At 40.2% G+C, this 21,429-nt stretch overlaps 1 protein-coding gene across 7 annotated transcripts in view; it reads right to left on the bottom strand.

Annotated features, from left to right (window-relative positions):
* Positions 1 to 17,100, bottom strand: part of USP6NL (USP6 N-terminal like) — a 170,001-nt gene extending 152,901 nt beyond the window's left edge. For all 7 annotated transcript variants that reach the window (XR_005018710.1, XR_005018711.1, XR_005018709.1 and 4 more), the window contains exon 1: positions 16,965 to 17,100. The gene's annotated coding sequence lies outside the window, so the exon portion shown is untranslated. The remainder of the gene's footprint in view (positions 1 to 16,964) is intronic.
* Positions 17,101 to 21,429: the final 4,329 nt, after the last annotated feature.

Here is a 21,429-nt window from a genome sequence, read left to right as displayed (position 1 = left end):
GGTGATAAATGTACTTGACAAATATGCAACAATGCATGAGTTGGAATTAATGTCATGGAGTAGTTCTTAGAAAACATATTTTTAAATTACTTATAACTGAAGTCCTATGTTCAAGATTCTTTATGCTAATCACAGCTTTGAAATGCAGACCCTCCATCCCCAAGTAGGTGGTTACCAATTCTTTTCAGCAATGAGGCAGTCCAGAAGCACAAATGATAAAACTTTCAGATTCCCTTCCTCCTCCTCAAAATGCTACCACCTGGACATACGAAGAAGAAAGAAGAAAAATCTTACTTGTTGTTTTTCACACCATCTAAGAGGGAAAGAGTACTGTCTTAAATCCAGAGTTTCATGTAAAAGGCATTATTGGGATATTTCTGCAAAATCTGGCCTTTCAACGCACTTTCCAGGAACTTGAGCCACTGCTGTTTATTTTCAGCAAAGAATTTATCCTCATGCTAACCTACTATGGGTTCTTTCAAGTGGCTCCTCCAACTTTTGTGATAACACTTGATATGCACAAGTGGTAAGGCTACAGCAGGCCTCCTTAGGCCTGCTGACACCCATCCTGACAGGGAACTCAAGGTCCAGTTAAAGGAAAGAAACTCCACCATATCCTTTTCTTTACTGCAGGCACTAAACATGACCTAAAAATAATTCCTGTCACTTTTTTTTTTAATATTTATTTTATTTTATTTATTTGGTTGCACTGGGTCTTGGTTGCGGCAGGTGTGCTCCTTAGTTGTGACTCACAGGCTCCTTAGTTGCAGCTTGCCGGCTCCTTAGTTGCGGCACATGGCCTCCTTAGTTGTGGCACGCGAACTCTTAGTTGTGGCACGCATGTGGGATCTAGTTCCCCGACCAGGAATCAAACCCGGGCCCCCTGCATTGGGAGTGCAGAGTCTTATCCACTGTGCCACTAGAGAAGTCCCTCCTGTCACTTTTAGTCAGTTAAAACCTATGGAAGTATTTAAAAGGATTTCTGGTTTTATAACACCAGATCATCTATTCTAAAAGTAGCTCAACAGTCCCACTTTTAATTATTTTAAAACTTTAATAGAATTATAAACCACAACATACAGTAGCACATTCTATTGTTTCTAATAATATTCTGTCTGGAGATCAAATTAACATTAATTTATTTCATTGTACAATAACTTCTACAAAGAAAATACACAAAGATTCCCAATCTCTACTAAAAGCTAATGTAATCTCCATTTTTAATCTCATCACAAATTATAATTTTTAAAAATCAAATTTAATCTTGAAGATATTATGCAAAGTGAAATAAGCAAGTCATAATAGGACAAGTACTCTATGATTTCACATATATGAGGGACCTAGAGAAGTCAAATTCACACAGACAGAAAGTTGAATGGTGGTTGCCAGGGGCTGGAGGAACAGAAAATGGGGAGTTAGTGTTTAATGGGTAAAGAGTTTCATTTTGGGAAGATGAAAAAAGTTCTGGAGATGAATGGTGATGGCTGTACATTAATGTGAATGTACTTAATGTACCTGAACTGTACACTTTAAAATAGTTAAAATGGTAAAGCTTATGTGTATTTTACTACAATAAGAAATACGAATGTAAAAAAAGAATCAGTTACCTATGAAAGAGTAAGCAAATCCTGAAGTAACAGAAATTACAAAGAATTTAGACTTTTTAATTCATAAATATTAAAAACCAACTGCATGTTCCTAAAATATTTGGCTATAAGAGAAAAAGAAGTGTCTACGTGAGAAATAGCTAGGACTCATTATTTAGCTTTTTTTAAAAATCCCTACAACTAAATTACTAACACACGCTCCTGCTAAATCCAGAAGCAAAGCAAATACTTTTAGCATTGATTATGCAAAACCCTTTTCTATTCCCCCAATACCACCATTCACTATGATCTCTTAAACTCATTTGGTTTATTTCCATCCATTTTCAAAATATTTTTCCTTCTAAATACGTGTATACTTTTTCATTCACGAGCTCTTGTATAGATAAAATACTTACTGACACCAAGAAGCTGAAGATGATGTGTAAGACTTTAAAAACTTTACCCACAGTTCTATTTTTATCTTTTAGCATCTTTAAAAATTTTGTAGAATAAGGACAAAGTAATTATTTAATTAATTCTTTCTCATAATTTTTAATTTCATGGTCAGTTTCTACTTAAAGAATTCCCACCACTCTGCTATGAACTTTCCAATGTTTATCATTCAAGATAAGTACTTCACTAACTAATAAAATAAAGCTGTAAGAGACTTCTCTTTCTGCAATTATTGTGTCCAAATGGCTTGAGAACCCTTCTGCTACATGACACCTAAAAATGCTTGATAAAAATATAAGAATTATCCTTTTGAATGCATAGCAAAGCTCACAAGCAACTAAGAGATGTCCTCAGAGGCCAAAAAAGTAAACAGGAGCACAAATAGAGAGTGGTAGGTGGGCAATGATGCCAGCAACTGCTCTAGAGGCACTGACAACCCCCCATAACCAAGCTATACTGTCCAATACTGAGCCACTAGCCACGTGTAGCTTTTTAATTTTAAATTAATTTAAAGCATCTAAAATTTAAAATTCAGTTCCTTTGTCACACTAGCCACATTTCAAAGGTGACTACTAGCTATCATATTAGCACAGATGTATAATGTTTCCATTACCATGGAAAATTCTATTGGATAATGCTCAAGAGCTTTCAGTGTTAACAGTCATGCAAGGGACAAAGCAAAAGCTTCACACTACACAATATGGGAAGTCAGACTAAAGATAAGCACTTAAAGCCTGGTCCCTGAAGAACTAAATCTTCAATAAAAAAGAATAAACTATGAAAAAACAATCTACCACAAACGGAGACTGGAGGAAAATTCTCCCCTGCGTCTAGGCTTATTGGTGTTTTGGGAGGAGAAGGGGAATATTCCCTGGAAGTTTGTAACGAAAACCAACCTTCACACGGGTATCAAGTACAAATCCATACTACCTGTACATTGTGAAAATCTCAAGCCTAGAAATTAAGTGGCCCTGGGTTGACAGTGTCCTCAATTGCAATTCTTCTCTGGGAGAAAGCACTCTTAACTCAGGTCTCGTAAGAATTTCCACAGATAAAGTTACCATAAAAACAAGTTCAAATTGTAAAACTAAGGATAATAAGCAAGATACAACAGAAATAAGTATATAATTCATGATTTTTTAAAAAAAGGTACATTAATGTTTCAAAATACTAACTGAAATGGAAAATATGAGCAAAAAAGAGGGCAACAGATTTTTTTAAAAATCTAGATACTGCTAAAGAGAGAATTAACAGGGGCTTCCCTGGTGGCGCAGTGGTTGAGAATCTGCCTGCCAATGCAGGGGACACGGGTTCGAGTCCTGGTATGGGAAGATCCCACATGCCGCGGAGCAACTAGGCCCGTGAGCCACAACTACTGAGCCTGCGCGTCTGGAGCCTGTGCTCCGCAACGAGAGAGGCCACGACAGTGAAAGGCCCGCGCACTGCGATGAAGAGTGGCCCCCGCTCGCCACAACTAGAGAAAGCCCTCACACAGAAACGAAGACCTAACACAGCCAAAAATAAGTAAATAAATAAATAAATTTATTAAAAAAAAAAATGCAAATTCTAAAAAAAAAAAAAAAAAAAAAAAAGAGAGAATTAACAAACCAGATGATGGACCTGAAATGATCCAGAATGCAACAAGACAGATTAAAAAAATAAAGGAATATTAAGAGACATGAAAAATAGAATAAAACATCTAATATGTATATCTAATTGGAATTTTAGAAAGAGAACAAAAAGAATGAGGGAGAGACAATATGCAAAAAGAGAATAGCTGAGAATTTTCCTGAACTGATGAAAAGCAGTATTGCACAGATTCAAGTTCAGCAAATTCCAAGAGATAAAAATTTTTTCTAAAAAAAAAGAAATTGACACCTAGAGACATCACGGTGAAACTGCAAATCATCAATGACAAGGAGTTCTTAAAGCCAACCAGAAACAAAAGTCAAATTGCTTACAAAGGAACAATCAGACTTGACAACTGATTGATCAACTGCAACCATGGAAGCCAGAAGACAATAGAATAATATCTTCAAAGTTCTAAGAGAAAATAACTGTTAAGCTATAATTATGTACCCAACTCAGCTAAACTATCTTTTCAAGAAAACGGGCAAAATAAAGAAAATTTCAGACCTAAACTGAGGGAGTACACTGTAATCATTAAGGATGCTTCCAAAACTGTAGTTCACAAAGATGGAAAATGATGCCAAAAAGAAGGTCTGAAATACAGGAAAGAATAGTGAGAAAAGAGGATTGTAAAAATGAGTAAATGGAAACAAATATTAGAGGTATAATTTCTAAATTAGGAGGTATAAAAACAAACAAACCTAAAATACTGAGCAAAAGCAGCATGTAATCTAGAAGGGAGATACAGGAATGGAAATATTCCAAGTTTCTTATGCTGTTTTTCAGGAGGAAGATGTGGCAGACACTATCTTTTGTTCATATGTCTTCCATCACTTGCTGCCCTTGCCGTGGCTTCCCTGGGAGTGGAGGATACTCCCCACCTCATGGATTTGAGGGTCCGGCCACATGATGTACTGGAATGTGAGCAGAACTGACACTGTGCCAGTTCTAACTGGAGGCTTTAAGAGCACTGTGCTGTCTGTGTTCTCCTGTACTCAGACACTGCATGCCAGTCACTGCTGGTCCCAGAATGAGGAGATACCCAGCACTCAACTGAACCCAACCCATAGGTTCTAGCCAAACCCAGCCAACCCAGCCACATACAGAAGAGACCGCCAAACCTGTGAGCTGGAAATAAATGTCTGTCACTGTACATCACTGAAATTTTGCAGCAGTTTGTTACCCAGCATTATTACAGCAAAAGATGACTAATACCAAGACGAAAGATATTAACTTTATATATTCTTTTTTATTATTTATTTATTTATTTATTTTTGGCTGTGTTGGGTCTTCATTGCTGCACATGGGCTTTCTCTAGTTGCAGCGAGTGGGGGCTACTCTTGGTTGCGGTGCGCGGGCTTCTCATTGCGGTGGCTTCTCTTGTTGCGGAGCACGGGCTCTAGGTGCGCAGGCTTCAGTAGTTGTGGCTTGCGGGCTCTAGAGCGCCGGCTCAGTAGTTGTGGCGCATGGGCTTAGTTGCTCCACGGCATGTGGGATATTCCCGGACCAGGGATTGAACCCATGTCCTCCACACTGGCAGGTGGATTCTTAACCACTGCGACACCAGGGAAGCCCAAAGGTAATAACTTTAAATGCAAATTAAATTTGTGGGTATTAGTTTTACTAAAAAATTTTACTCACTAAATTTGTGAACATGTGTGTATATATACATATAAAAAACTACAAATACTGATACATATGTGTATACACACACAAAGTGATACTATTTATATAAAGTTTAAGAATATGCAAAATTAACAATATGTTTTTTAGGAACATGTACATATGTAATACGATCATAAAGAAAAGCAAGAGAACGCTGGATCCCAGAGTTTCTGGGGACAGGAGTAAGAGAGAGGAGGAGCTGTAGGGAGGTGTGAGCCAAGAGGGTAGTGCTAGCATTCTACCACTTAACCTGAGAGAGGGGACAGTACAAATATCATTCTATTAGACCTTACATAACATTACATATAGTCCTTTGTATGAATATATATTTTAATATGAAAAAGCAAAACTTTTCCAACAAAATTCAGAAATGAAATGATTATAAATAAAAATGACAACATATGTAAGTAATCACATGTATAAAAGAGTTAAATGCATTTATAATCTTTAAGCCATAATTAAGAGGCAGAAAGAGTTGTAGTGACACATTCTTTTTTTTTAATTAATTAATTTATTTTTTATTTTATTTATTTTTGGCTGCATTGGGTCTTCGTTGCTATGCATGGGCTTTCTCTAGTTGTGGTGAGTGGGCGCTACTCTTCGTTGCGGTGTGCAGGCTTCTCATTGCAGTGGCTTCTCTTGTTGCAGGGCATGGGCTCTAGGTGCATGGGCTTCAGTAGTTGTGGCACGCGGGCTTCAGTAGTTGTGGCTCGCAGGCTCTAGAGTGCAGGCTCAGTAGTTACGGCACACGGGCTTAGTTGCTCTGCGGCATGTGGGATCTTCCCGGACCAGGGCTCAAACCCGTGTCCCCTGCCTTGGCAGGCGGATTCTTAACCACTGCGCCACCAGGGAAGCCCTGACTCACTTATTCTTTAAGAGAAAGAGACAAATACAAGTGATAGCCAGGTCCACTACAAAATGCAAGAGGGAATTTACGTGAAAAGACTGATGATTATACATTATCCAAACACAGAAGCAGCTGGCCTTCCCAAAGAGCTGTGTCATTTGTGCATCTGTTCTCAGCTATCTGATCACTGAAGATTCTGATCTCACCTTCACAGCTGTATAATACAAGTTCATTTTCTAGTAGAAATTCCTAGATCCTGTTTTGCTGAATTGCCATGCATTGAACTACCATCCCAAGAAAAAGCTTAAGAAAATTGTCTTAATTGAAGCATTATTTGTAACAGCAAAAAAAAAAAAAAGTATAAACAACTTAAATGTGCAATAATAAGGGACTGACTAAATGAATTGTTAATTTACATGTAATGGTGTCTCATGCATCCATTTAAAAAACATCGCAAAGAAACTTAATGACAGTGAGTGAATGAATGCTCTCCAATGTGCTTTGTGCCACTTTCTCACAATCAGCAAGAAGTATCAGAAATGATGCCTCAACCAATTTAAATGTATTTCCCCAAAGCCTTATAAACCAATACTTAAAGTGATTAATGTTCAATTTTTAAATTTAAAATGAACAGATAATATAAAAATTTACTATTCATTCAATAAATATTTACTGAGCAGCTATTACGAGCCAGACAGTGTTCTAGGCTCTGCATACACAGCCACGAACAAAACAAATACCCCATCCTCGTGGAACTCACATCCTAGCAATTCTAGTACCTTCCCTTCTTAATTCAGATGCACAGTTCATTAGTTCAAATAAATATGTCAGGGCAGATTCCAGGGTAATGTCTTCTCATGCTAGATAAAGAAAACTTTAGTTAATATTTAAAGTCATTATTCATTGACATGGATGGTCTCACCACTGTACTTTCACAGTTCTTGAGCTTTCTATAAAGAATGCTCTTTCTGCAGTTTACACCCCCTGAAACACAATGCTGAATTCCCATGGCTTTCAGTATTTTCCCTGCTCAAGAGAAGTAAAGCAAATCTTCTATCACAGCTAGAGTAGAAGGTTTATTTACCCCATTCACTCAATCAACAAAGTACTTCCCGCTAATAAGATCAGAGAAGGAGATAGGCAAAATGAGAAATCCTTCGGTTTCCTAGGTTTGTTTACACGTGTATGTTAATGAAGCATCAGATAAGAACCAGGTCTGATTTCCCCTTCTACAGGTAGAATTTAAGTTAGGTTTCCAGAAGGACTTATCGAATTCTAGTAGCTTTACACTGGTCAACGCGTCAACTTCTAGGTATTCAGGAAAACAAATGTCCTTCCCAAGGCTTCCTTTCCTATCTCAGTCACAGAGACGCAGTGCCTTTCAAAAGCAGCTTATAATTTGCTTACATGTCACATTTGCCCAACGTACTTGATACATCCTACCAGAACTAAGCATAATGCCTGAGGTCTACAGATAAAAGCTAAAATGAAGGGTACAGTATCTCTGATTTTCAGGGGCCTGGCTTCATTTAAAAAGTCAGTTAAAAATTACATACAGCTAAGTATAATATAAGCACTGCTGCAGACACTGAGGACTAAAAAGAAAAGTAGACAGGATTCCAGGCCCAACTTTAAGGAATTTACATCTAGTTGGATTCTAAACACAAGAATGTATCCATCCATCCATTCAATAAATACTAAGTCAGCTCTACAACATGTAAAAACTTCTCAAAGGGCTTGAGATACAGCAATCGAGACAAACCTGATCCCAGCCACCCTGCCTTTAACAGAACATAGTCAGGACAAAAATCCTAAAGAAGATGGGAGTCAAGGGCTTCAGCTCATGCAAAGGCCCTATACTGAGTTAAAATGAGTAAATGTATGGGCAAAAAAATGTACATGTATACAGGTGAAAAGAGGAAAATTCACGTAGGATGTCAGTAAAACTGGAATTCAGCAAGCTGATGGCAGAATGTAAGAAAATCACTCAACATACAGCAAGTCCAAGATGAAAGTGGTCCAGCTCTGCCATTAACCAGCTCTAGGAATGTAGATCAAGTCACTTCACTTCTCTGAGCCTTGGTTTCTTTATCCATAAAATGAGAGTTAGCTTTTTGAACCTGGCTACCACTCAAGATTGTCAAGGGATTATGCATGAAAAAAAAAAATGCTTTCGGGCTTCCCTGGTGGCGCAGTGGTTGAGAATCTGCCTGCCAATGCAGGGGACACGGGTTCGAGCTCTGGTCTGGGAAGATCCCACATGCCGCGGAGCAGCTAGGCCCGTGAGCCACAACTGCTGAGCCTGCGCGTTTGGAGCCTGTGCTCCGCAGCAAGAGAGGCCGCGATAGTGAGAGGCCCGCGCACCGCGATGAAGAGTGGCCCCCGCTTGCCGCAACTGGAGAAAGCCCTCGCACAGAAACGAAGACCCAACACAGCCATAAACAAACAAACAAACAAATAAATAAATAAATAAATAAATGAAGTCAATTTTTTAAAAAAATGCTTTCATAAACTAAATATCTCATATATTTGACACATGCATGAGCATGGATCCATTTTTGGTCTTATTATAAAATAAAGGAGTTGAAACATAATTTTTAAGTTCTCTTTCTAGCACTGTAAGGTTTGTGACCTAAAAACTAATTTTAGATCAATGGATAACTAAGAAAGATTCTAACTTCCTCAGCATTATAAGTAGACTCAATAAATTATTGCAATAAACCAAGTATGAGCTGGAAAAAACTGGTCTAAAATGTTGGTTATGTTTTAAAAAAGGTGGGGGAGGGATGGCAGATTCAAAGGACACTTGGAAGAAAGTCAAAATGACTACTAACAGTGAAGTAATCAAAGGTAATCCTAAATTCAAAGGGAGAATCCAGATGATATTCTTTTGGCAATCCTCAGTGATGGCAGATCATCAACTTTGTAGGAAAAAGTTTTTGTAAAAGAAAAATATTGGGCTTCCCTGGTGGCACAGTGGTTATGAATCCGCCTGCCAATGAAGGGGACACGGGTTCGAGCCCTGGTCCGGGAAGATCCCACATGCTGCGGAGCAACTAAGCCCGTGCGCCACAACTACTGAGCCTGTGCTCTGGAGCCCGGGATCCACAACTGCTGAAGCCAGTGCGCCTAGAGCCCGTGCCCTGAAACAAGAGACGCCACCGCAATGAGTAGCCCACACACCGCAACGAAGAGTAGCCCCCGCGCGCAGCAACGAAGACCCAACGCAGCCAAAAATAAATAAAATAAAATAAAAAATAAATAAATTTATTTTAAAAAAATAGTGAAATGCCTGGAAGGGCATATTTCTTTAAAAAAAAAAAAAGAAAAGAAAAGTATTTCCCAAGCAAGTCTGGTGAAGGAGCTTAGAATTCAAACTGATAATAAAATGTGATATAAATTGATGATGAATAGGGTTTCATACCCCTAAAAAGCAATTTCTAAAAAGAAATTTCTCTTCAGCAACTAATGTAGTCTACTAATGGTAACTAATTTGAATACATATTCTAAAATGCTGCTTCCAAAATGAGTCTATTACTTCACAACCACATTATTCTACTTAGCCTCTATTTTCCAATAACTAATCATCAGCTGGGAAAGTAAAACACAAACACATGAAAGTTACATAAAAGACAAAATAAGGGACCTGCATTTCCGACAAAGCTAAACCACATATTACACACCAACCTTCTTAAGGACAAAAACCTAGACCAAAAAATATATATATATATAAATGTATATATAAAGTATATTTTTTAATTATTAAAAATATCAGAGGGTAAAAATTGGTACAACCACTTTGAAAAACTGGTAGTAACTCCAAGAGCTAAATATTTATCTACCTATTACTCAACAATTCCATTTCTAGGGATACTTCCAAAAGAAAGGAGTCCATATGTCCAACAAAATAACATGTATAAGAATGTTCATAGCAGCTTTATTATAACAGCCCAAAATTGGAAATAGTGCAAATGCCTATTAAAAGTAGAATGGAGAAATAAATTGTGATACATTCGTATGTTAGGTTACTACTATGACAGACAGTATTTTCCAATAACAGTCACTGCAATATTTCTCGACTCACATGTTCTTCCAGAATCTTGCATCTCTCATCAACAGGTTTCTGCTCTCTCTAAACCTGGGTCGGTTCCTAACAGGTGACCTAGCGTCCATCTGGCTCTCCACATCCCCCCCTCCCCGGGCTGCGTGTGCAGGACGACCGCCCTGGGAACCGGCCACCACATAGTGACGAACTCAGGCCACGTAAGATGCTCTGTCATCAACCACCAGCTGTGGGAGCAAACCTTCAAACAACGTTAGGCCCAGCCTTCGAGCCGCCCTACTTGAAACTAAATGAAGCAGAGACAAGCGTTACCCAAACTGCAGTTTTGTGACAAACATAAATGTTGTCATTGTTTAAGTCACTGAGTTTTGAAGCAATTTTTTTTGAGGCCACAGTAAACTAGAAAAAGTGCAGAGCAATAAAAAAGAAACACTACTGCCACTTGCAACAACATAGCTGAATCTCATTGATACGATACAATGTTGAATGAAACAAGCCAGACAAGAGAGTACATATTGTATGATACCATTTTGATGAAAAACTAAAAAAACTTCTATGGTGAGAGAAAACTGAGTAATTGTTACTTGAGGCAAGGGAGGAAGGTGGTATGGATTGGGAAGGAGTGTGACAGAGCCTTCTGCGGTGGCAAAAATATTCTATACGTTAAACTGGGTGTGATTATATATTTAATTACATTTATAAAAATTCTTCAGGGTATACATTTAAGATTAGTGCATATTATTATACGTGTATTATACCTTAATTTTTAAAACGTGGGGAGAGGTGGGGCAATCAAAGAGCTAACAAGATAATGAGGAATTACCAGCCACAGTCTAAGAAGAGGAATCCAAAATGGGGACCATGGTACCCTGGGGCTTCTTTCCTCCTGGAAATGTCTGCCCAATCAAAAGAGGTGCCTGAGAGGCTAAAATGCACTGAGGCAGCCTTGCAAGCTAGTAAGACAACATGTCAGACAGAGTACAAGAGCCACCAAGGGAGCCATCCCCTGCTCTGGAATAAGACTTTGAAAAGCTGAATTCCAGAAGAAAGAATAACACAAAAGTAAACTAAACCAGTCTTTGCACAGATGCTAAAAAAAAATCTCAATTTGGATCAAGGTGATCCTAAGTGCCTGGCAAAAGCAACAGAAAAATCCTTATCTAAATCTATAATTACTTCTAGAAATAATTTTCCAAATACAATGAACAGTACACAATCAAAGATGAGCAGGCGTACAAGGAGATGAGACTCCTTGAGAAATACCAGATGACAGAAAAAACCTGCAGGACTCTGGGACAGAGTTACATGCTTACTCTGTCCACAGAGATATATGCAAAGCTTGAACATTTTGATAGGGAATTAGTAACTATAAAAGCGGCAGAGCAGATTTTAAAAAGAACCAAACTGAAATTCTAGAATGAAAAATACAATAACCAAAATTAAGAACCCAGAGAATGAACACATTTAAGACCAAATTAGACAGAGATAAAGACTAACTTAGTAAACTGGAAGATAGACCAGAAGAAAATGTCCATTAAAAAAAAAAAAAAAGAAAACCTAGAAGACAGGTGAAATACACAGAGGAGTCAGTGAGACCTACAGAGGGGTCAGTGAGACCTAACACTGGATCCGAAGTCCCAGAAAGATTAAGCATGAGAAATGGGGAAAAGCAATATTTTAAGAGATGACAGCTGAAAACTACCCAAAACTGATGAAAGACATCAGATCACAGCATTAACAGGTATACGCCCAAGCAAGAAAAGGAAGGGGGGGGGGGGGTGAGGGAGGGAGGGGGGGAGGGAGAGGACATCATCTGAAATGAAATCTGAAAGACAAAAAGAAAATCTCAAAAATAGCCTGAGAAAGAAACAAATTACCAACAAAGTGATAAACTGCAGCTGCTTCTCAATAGAAACAAAGATTATAGAATAATCTTCTTCAAAGAACTAATATACAAATATATGTATGTATGTATCTCCAATCTAGAATTCTATACCTAGCAAAATGTATCTTTCAAGAATGTAGGTGAAATAAAAACATTCTCAGACAAACTAAGAGACTGAAATTTTTTCAACACTAAATCCACTCTAAAGAAAATACTACAGGGTATTCTGCAGGCAGATGGAAAATTGTTTCAGAAGGAAGGTCAGTATCGCAAGAAGGAATACAGGAAAAGAAAGGCAGTAAGTCTAACTGAATAATAATGGTACAAAACAACAGAAATAGGTCTTTGGGGTATAATACATATATGCATTTAAAAACATGATAACAATGAAATAGGTTTAAAAAATAGGAAAGAAATTGACTTACATGTTTTTAAAGGCCTTACATTATCTGGAAAAAGGGTGAAAGTCTCAATTAATGCTACACTTTGATAAGTAGAGAAAAGATTAGAGTTTCTTAGGCAAATACTAAAGGAAGAGTAAAAGAATATATAATCCCAAGCTAATAAAAAAGGAGGAAATGGAATAATTATTTTTTAAAATCAATCCAAAACAAATCTAGAAAGAGAAAAAAGGAACATGGAACAGGTGAGATGTTTAATATTTAACCATTAATATCAAATTATCTGCCAATTCATTTTTATAAGAGCCATCAGCAAAATACACAGAAATATCTAGCCCCCACTCACATACCTAAACTTTGTAAATTTTAACCTCCACATCTATTCCATTTTTTTCCATTGTCACTGACTTCTCAAAGTCTTATTTCACCTTATCTTTGCTTATGTAACTGCAGATATGCTAACAAGCATTAAAACATCCAAAAACCAAACAAAAAGAAACAGGAACAAAAAATCCAGAGAACCAACTGGCTTATAAATGCTGCATTAATTCCACAATAAAATATTAATTTGCCATTACTGATCTATATAATAGTACTAACCAAAATTAATGTATTAAGAAGCTTAAAATAATATTCTTTCACTTATTTCATGAAAAACATTGCTCTAATATTTTTTAATTCACTTGTTAATTCAGTGAAGGGAAATCCCAGGATAAAATTAAAACTTTTTCTACACTAGTAGCAATGTCAGCAAGACACAGGTGCAACATATACCTCTATCAGAGAATGACTAAATAATCTCTTTAGAGCCAAAGATACTTAACCAAACAAGATATGAAACTCCAGAGTCACTCTTGAGCTTCCTATAAGCAAATGAGACTACCTGCCACTTACTAATTTTTTTTTCAATTTAACAGTGGATTGCTACTTGCATTTTGTGAGGAGGAGATATTTTAAATAAGCGGGGGGTGGGGGGGGGCTCTAAGCTCTTCCAAGGGAAAATACTATCAAAATTAAATCAAAACACTACACTGAGGGGCTTCCCTGGTGGCGCAGTGGTTGGGAGTCTGCCTGCCGATGCGGGGGACACGGGTTCGGGCCCTGGTCTGGGGGGATCCCACATGCCGCGGAGCGGCTGGGCCCGTGAGCCACAATTGCTGAGCCTGCGCATCTGGAGCCTGTGCTCCGCGGCAAGAGAGGCCGCAATAGTGAGAGGCCCGCGCGCCGTGATGAAGAGTGGCCCCCGCTCGCCGCAACTGGGGAGAGCCCTCGCACGGAAGCGAAGACCCAACACAGCCAAAAATAAACATAATAAATAAATAATAAATTTAAAAATTAAAAAAAAAACACTATACTGATATTATACAGCGTCTCTCTAAAGAAATCAAAGAACCTTTTATTTACCACTTAACAGATAAAAAAACTATCAAGTAATCGGCGCCAGAGTTATAAAAGTAGACACAAAGTGTGCAGACTCATCTCCAGTCTAGCGAGGTGAGAGTCATCTAGACTAACTCCCTTTCTACAAAGGCTGAGCCACCTTTGTTCTCACCTGGTTCAGATGATGCGAGCACGGGGCCAAGAGTCTACCTTCTCTCCACAACTAACAGTGGTGGCGTATGTGCCACGGAGGGAACTAACACACAAGCATTCTCTTCAGGGACCGTGTACGCGCTCTCTCTCGTACTCAAAGTGTCCCACCCTCCCACTTGCCCTTTCCACCTGCCATCTCCTCCTCATCCTTCAGGTCTTACCAGCCACTTCCTCAGGACAGCTTGCCCTGCCACTCCCAATCAAGTTAGGTTCCCTGGTGACAGGTTTTATAGCTCCCTGTACTTTACTTCAAAGGACTGATCCCTCCTGTTGTTGAAAACAAGGTACCTAACACAAGCTCATGGGTACAATAAGGCACTCAAGAAATATTTGTTGAATAAACAAACAAGTGTGAATTTATGATCCCCCCCCCCGAATTTTACAAAGAAACAAGCTTTAAAAAATTAAGTTATCTGCATGAAATGCCATAACCTGGAAATGGCAGAGACCAGTTGAGACTCCAAGTTTGTGACTCTAATTCCTGTGCTCTAATGCCCATGTACAATAAGGAAGTGTGCTAGAAGTCACATTTCTTTCAAATGAATATTATTTTTGTATCGACTTCCACTGTAAAAATTGAGACACTTTCTAAAGAAAAAAAATGAGACACTAAATATAAGGAAATCATATCTAACAATGCAATATGCCTTTCAAAAATCACACTGAAGGGACAAACTATACCTTTCTGGTAATAAATAGTCTGAGTATTGTTGGTGTAACAATACCATTGTGCTAAAACGAAACAAGGATGGTTGAAGTGAAATTGCAAACATAAACCAGAAAACGTAATCACTTGCCACTTTCTAACTGAAGCAGCAATTCCTAAAGTTTTGGTACTGTGGCTAAGTTTTTTTGCCAGCTTCAAACTGCCTTAACATTCCTAGCATTTACAAATCAAAGTAATTTTGTTTCATTTCAGCTTGCCACTAGCTTAAATTTACTCGCCTCTTTTTCACCCATCTTCACTAGCTACAAAATGTAACAGTAACCTGAGAGAGATGCGAACATGGAGGCAAAGCCTGACGCACAACCTCTGCCTGGCACTGGAAGTCCAGCTTGGATCTGCCATGCCAGGAAGTTGTCTTGGTTCCCAAGGATGACCAGCCAATTAACAGATGGTGCCAAAGCCGACACTTCTACTTACTGGCTTGTTTAACCAATGGCAGCTGTCCTCCAGAGGAGCTATTTCATGTCAAAACAATGTTATAACTGGTAATGAGCTATTCTCACCAGAAACAAGGATGCCAGAGAGTCAGACAGACTAGCTAAAAACAGTAAGTAGGCACCAACAGCAAGACTCAGGGCCCAAGTTCTTAATGTTTGGGAAATGATGCTTCTTTGAATGCCCTTGTGACACCTCAGTGATTCTTTAAATAGGTAATCAGCAAAGGAATTTCTGTTAACTCAGAATACCTGTACTTGGAATTAAGGCTCTGGTTTTCCTTTTTAAATTAATTTATACCTTTATTAGTGTAGCTTTTTTCTCATATTTTGACATATTTCAGTTACCTGTGTGGAATATAACATAGGTCAACATCCACTTTAAGTAATAAACTAGACTATGTTTACAGACTTTACTATAAAAAAAACAGCAAGCTCAGAAACGTTTTTCTTAATTTTCGGGTGTGACAGAGTGAGAAATAAAAGCAAATAAACCACTGTCCATTTGATGCTGGCTAATTTGATTCTTGTTAAGATGACTTCACAAAAGAAAAAAGTACCCTGCCTTCCCTGTAACAGAACTTCTCATAGATTCAACATGTGAGGGAGTTGGCCAGGGTGATATCTAAAGTTTTCTCTAACTTCTCTGTGCTACGAAATATTAAATATCCCAAAGACTTACTTCTATTTATAAATGGATGAATATAGGCTTGAAATCACTTTCTTCCAGCAAACAAAATATTTAAGACCGTGTCCCCACTTTTTTTCTATGTGTCACATTATTTCCAATGACTGGGTATTGCCCCAATTCAAAACTCTTTCCTAGTCCCATAAGGGACTCATTTAACTCAGGTTGAAATCTACTGACTAAAAAGCATCCGTGGATTAAAATGAAGGGCGGGGGGGAGGGGGGCGGGCAGACTTTAATCTTCAATTTCTAGAAATGTCCACCCGTGGATTCATAGACTCTTCACATTTCTTGGCATTAAAATACCTGCGAGTAACCATTCTGCCGCATCACAACTGCCGCACCGACACCCGGCTGTGAGCTCCAAACTATTTTTCAAACTCTGCAAAGGCGCAGAGATTTCCAGCCTCTCCAAAGCCCTCATTCACCCCATCCTCCCCTTGCCTAGTCGAAACGAAGTCCCGCGGCAGGAAGGCAATAATTTAAAAGAATGAAGTTTGCCTCAGTCCTGCCCACTTGGACTCTGGAGGACGCAACTGAAACTTGCAAGGGAGACACGTCTCCAGGGGACCGAAACTTGCTCGGGGGGGAGGGGGAGGCAGCGGGTCTCCCCTCCCCCCGGACCTGGCCGACCCCCGCCCCTTCCAGAGCCCACGTTCACCGGTCGGCAGGTCCCCTCCCGCGCCGGCCCCGCCAGACCCTCCCCGCACGCCCCCTGCGCCCCCTACCCGGCGCCCGCCAACCTGCCAATCACACCCGCAGCACCCTGCCGTCCAGGTTCCAGGGGGCAGGGGCCAAGGCGGCCGCGCTCGTTTCCGGAGCCGGCCCCCCTGGAGGGCGGGGACGGGGAGCGCTGCTCCGTCCACCTCCCCTGGGGCCGGGAATGGCGGCGTCCGGCTCCCCGGGGCCAACTCCGAGTCCCTGCCTGGAGGAAACGCGCCGAGCCCCACCGCCGCCGGCCCCTGGCTGGGGGAGAGGAGAAAAAGAACTTACCTCCGGACGGTCCCGTCGGCGGAGGCAGCGCGGGGAGTCCCGGTGGCCCAGGAGGTCCCGGCGCGGCGGCGGCTACCGCAGTGCCCTCCGCCCCATTGTTTCCCTTCCAAGAGGATCCCGGCGAAGCCGAGCCCTGGAACCAGGAAGTTCCCCGGCGCGACACCTCCTGCCGCCGCTATGGAAACGGCCCCCGCCTCCCAGGGCGGCTCGCCCGGGACCCCGCCTCCGCGCCACCGGCCCCGCCCGCCTCACGGGCCGCTGCCAACCGACGCCGCTGCGGCCGCGGCCGCCGCCATCTTGGCGCGGCCCGGGCGGCCTCTTCCCGGCGGCACGTGCGCGCCGCTCCCGCGTTCCCGCCGGCCGCGGGGGCGCGCTGCCAGGGCTGCCGGGTGCGGGCGCCGTTCCCCGGGATGCGCGGCCAGAAGCGGCGCCTGGAACCCCGAGGGAGGGAGGGAGGGCCCCGGCGGCACTGGAGAGCCAGCACCGGGAGCGGGGCTTCTTCATGTGTGAAGTGGCATAACAATAGTACCTGCCTCATAGGGTTGTTACCTGGAAGCAAGTGCATGGTACTTAGAAAGTGCAAAATTATCATTCATTCAATAAAATGGCACTGCTTCTGACCAAAGTCACATTTCTGTCTTTTTCCAGGAACTTAATCTAAGTGTTCAAATCACCACTTTAAATAGGCTACTGTGTAAGATCCCATTGCTGCTTGAGACTTCTGAAATGCTGATCTTTTGTCCCATATTTCTCTAGGTCAGCTTTCCTTTTTTAGATCATGGAAATTGTCAAGAGTTTTAATCTCCAGAATCGTCCATCAAGAGGTTCCATAAAAAGATGACTGATGTAAACTTTCCAATACTGTAATTAGCTGGCAGTTAAATGATTTATTCACTAGAAGCTAGCAAAGTTAGGGTGTGCAAATGACTAAAAGGCTTCCTGTCCTTGATTCCAGGAACTAGAATTACTAAAGCTGGCAACTCTGCATGGCGGCTATTATCTCTCTTTTCCAGCTGCTGAAAACTGACACCAAGAAACTGGGTGCTGTGTGCACTATGGGAGAGGAGGGGAGGAAGGAGGCGGGGTCACGGCCTCTTCCAAAGGATGCAACCTTGAGAACCGTGCATTAGCTTAGGTCTCAAATGGTCTCTAAGGCTTCTCCTTCTAGCTCACAAATGTTGTGATCTCGTTTGTACACTCTTTAAGAAAATACAATGTATACTTCCCTTCGGGTCTTCCTTCATACATTTAAGCCAGATTTGTGAAGACCCGTGTTTAATGATCCTGATCCAAAAATAGTGGGACTTCCATGGCGGTCCAGTGGTTAAGACTCCACGCTTCCACTGCAGGAAGCACGAGTTCGATCCCTGGTCAGGAAACTATCTATAAGATCCCGCATCCCGCATGGTGCAGCCAAAAACAAAAACAAAAAGCAAACAAAACAAAGCCATAAATAGCTTGATATATGAAATGAACTGGGGTAAAAACAGATCAGGAGCTGGCCGGACAGCAGGACATTGGTAACTTTTTCAACACCCAGACACTTCTCCAAAAGTTATGGAATGCTCCGATTAGCGATCCCCCAGCTTGGGAAATTTTGAATTTCTGAAAGGCAGGAGCCCCCTCTCATACAGCCTTATAGCCCCCACTGGACCAGGAGATTGCTTTGCACATGGTAGGCCCTCAATAAACATTTATTGAATTAAATCACCATGTTTGTGGTTGTGCTCTCATCATTTCAGGACGCCTTGGGGACCACAGAGACACGCAAGAGATGTTCTTCAAGGGACATCCTCGCAAACATCATAAACAAGAACCCTGAGTTACTAGTTAATGAGTTAATGGGATTTTGGATGAACAACCTCAGCCCCAGGCTTATTTGGCAAAACGAAGTGGAAATTTCAGATATGTTTTTCCATAAATTTTATGGGTAATTTTTTGAAAACTTTACTTTGGACCTAATTATGAGCACCACTGACTCAATTTTATACTACAATAATAGCATGATTAAGGTTCAGAAAAGCCCACATTTTCCCCAAGTCAAAGTGTCACGAATGAATTGTGTCACCTCAGTATAAAACCTGTATTTGTTCTTAGGTATACCTTTAGGGGCTTCCCAGAATTTTTTTTTAATTAACCGTCTTAGAGCTATTGTTAAACCGTAAACACAAAGTTTTGTCTTTATATCCCTAGCATAGTGCTTGACACGTGGTAGGCATGCAAATTCACTTATCTATGGCATATGATAAATATATAGAATTTATGTCAATGATTAGCAAGGAAATAAAGATAGAATCATTTTTCCTCTAAATCAGGGATGGGCAAACGTTTTCCTTAAAGGGGAAAGATAATGAACATGAGAGCAGCCATAGACAATATGTAAAAGAATAAGTGTGCCTGTATTCCACTAGAAATTTATCATGGAAATAGGTGGATTTGACCCACAGGGCATATTTTACCAACCCCCTAAATAATTATGTTTAGATTATGCTCACTCCACTTTTATATTCATTTCAATAAAATGTCAGATATTAACTGAAGAAAGTGTAAAAGCTTGATATCCATAAAGCACCAAAAAGTTAAAAAAAAAAAAAAGTATGGAGTAACAGTTTATGTTACGAATTAAAATATTTCAAAACTAACAAAGGTTTAGAACTATGTCTCACACATTATGATGGAATAAGATAGGTGGATATTTGCATTTCATTTTTGCAAAAGTTATGCATTATGCTAATGAAAAAAAACTTAAAATGTTGCCAAAGGTAAAAGTATATGTTTAAATCCTCAGGATGCCATAATAGCTAAGGCCAGCAGTACAATTTGTGGTGAGAACAGAAGAACATAGGACATAGTGGGAAAAAAATCTCCAAAGCAAATCATACATCCTTCACTATCATCTTCAGAATATGGATGAAAGGGTGCGTTCCTAGAGTCTCCTGTAAATTGAGAATTTGAAATGTGAACCCATGGCTATTGGATCCATTTAATTTTTTTAAAATGAGGGTAAGCAGATAGCTCCCTAGTGGGGGGAGTTTTTTTTTTTTTTTAGTAAAGCTGTGGAAAGCCTTGCAGGCACATTGTCATGCTCACCAGCAGTAGTACTTTCTGAAATCTCATAAGGAGCCAGTGCTCTTCCATTGGTTAGGAAGGTCAGCTCCAGTGACACTGTGTATAATTGTGCTTCATTGTTGAAAACAACTCGGGCCAGTCAACACCTGTGTACCCAGTATAAGTGAAAAAGCAACGACTAATCAACAACCACATCCACAATGCTCATACTGAAAAGTTATCCTTTGGTTTAAAAGAGAAGTTATTGATTGCACAGCAAGGAAGGAGAGTCCATGGCACGACTGTGAACCCCATAAAATTGTATGCAAGATGCTGTGTACACAGTTTGTTCCTTATAACTATGTGGGGTCGTCTTGCTTTTTTACTGGTATACTTGGGTTTTTTCTGTCTATCTTAAAAATGGACATGCAGTGAGACTGGGGAACGGATGTGTCTTCTTCCCTACTTTATCCCTTAGTCCAGATCAGTGTCTGATACAGAATGAGCTTTCTCTAAATAATTGTAGAAGGAATGAAGGAAGGGAAGGAGGAAAGGGGGAAGGGAGAGAGGGAGGAAAGAATGAAGGAAGGAACAAAGGTATACAAATATACATTTTTCCTATATAATATTGTACATCACCTCTACTTCAATTTTTAAAAATACATTTATTTTCTGGGCAAAATATTTCCTAACTTTTCCATGTGCTCCAAAGGGTCCGTGACTCAAAGGGGAAAAAATGTAGGAATGATTTGTTTTCAACTACAAAGGCTGCCTCTCATTATCTCCTCTGCTCTTTGGTTCACAAGCCAACCTGCTCCTGATTACACACCAGAATGGTTGTCATGGTTTGCCAGAGACCTATACTGATGTCATAGCATTTGAAAAGCATCTCCTTACGTTTTTATAGCTTTAGAGAATTTCTTCTGTCTGCTCAACTTAGAGTTTCCATACTTCAACTCTCTGTTTGACCACCTTTTAGATATCATTCATGCCATTTATTTGTTTTTTATTTGTCTCATCAAGCCGAGTTGTGTTAAAAAGTATTCTAAGATATGGAAAAAAATTGAAGTACAATTTCAAGGCATTTTTGTCTCCGTTGAAGGGCGATAAAACTTTTGCCTCTGTGTATGTGATTTTTGAATTTACTTTTAAACTCTGTACACATAAATCTATATACATTGTCTGAGAGCTGGATTTCAAAGATGACCCCCCAATGAACCGTGCCTCCACTATCCACATCCTTTTATGCTCTCCTCCTCTTGAATCTGGGCTGGACCTGTGACTCACTGTTGACAAAAATAATCAGGTGGAAGTGATGTTAAGTGATTTCTAAGGCTAGATCATAAGAAGTCTTACTGCTTCCACCTGGGTCTCTGGAATACTTGTCTTTGATGGGCTCCCTCCCAGCTCAGCCATC

The sequence above is a fragment of the Balaenoptera musculus genome, chromosome 2 (assembly GCF_009873245.2).
Source record: "Balaenoptera musculus isolate JJ_BM4_2016_0621 chromosome 2, mBalMus1.pri.v3, whole genome shotgun sequence".
Lineage (NCBI taxonomy): Eukaryota > Metazoa > Chordata > Mammalia > Artiodactyla > Balaenopteridae > Balaenoptera > Balaenoptera musculus.
The sequence above is the reverse complement of the archived record's forward strand: the minus strand, read 5'-3'. Positions and strand labels throughout refer to the sequence as shown.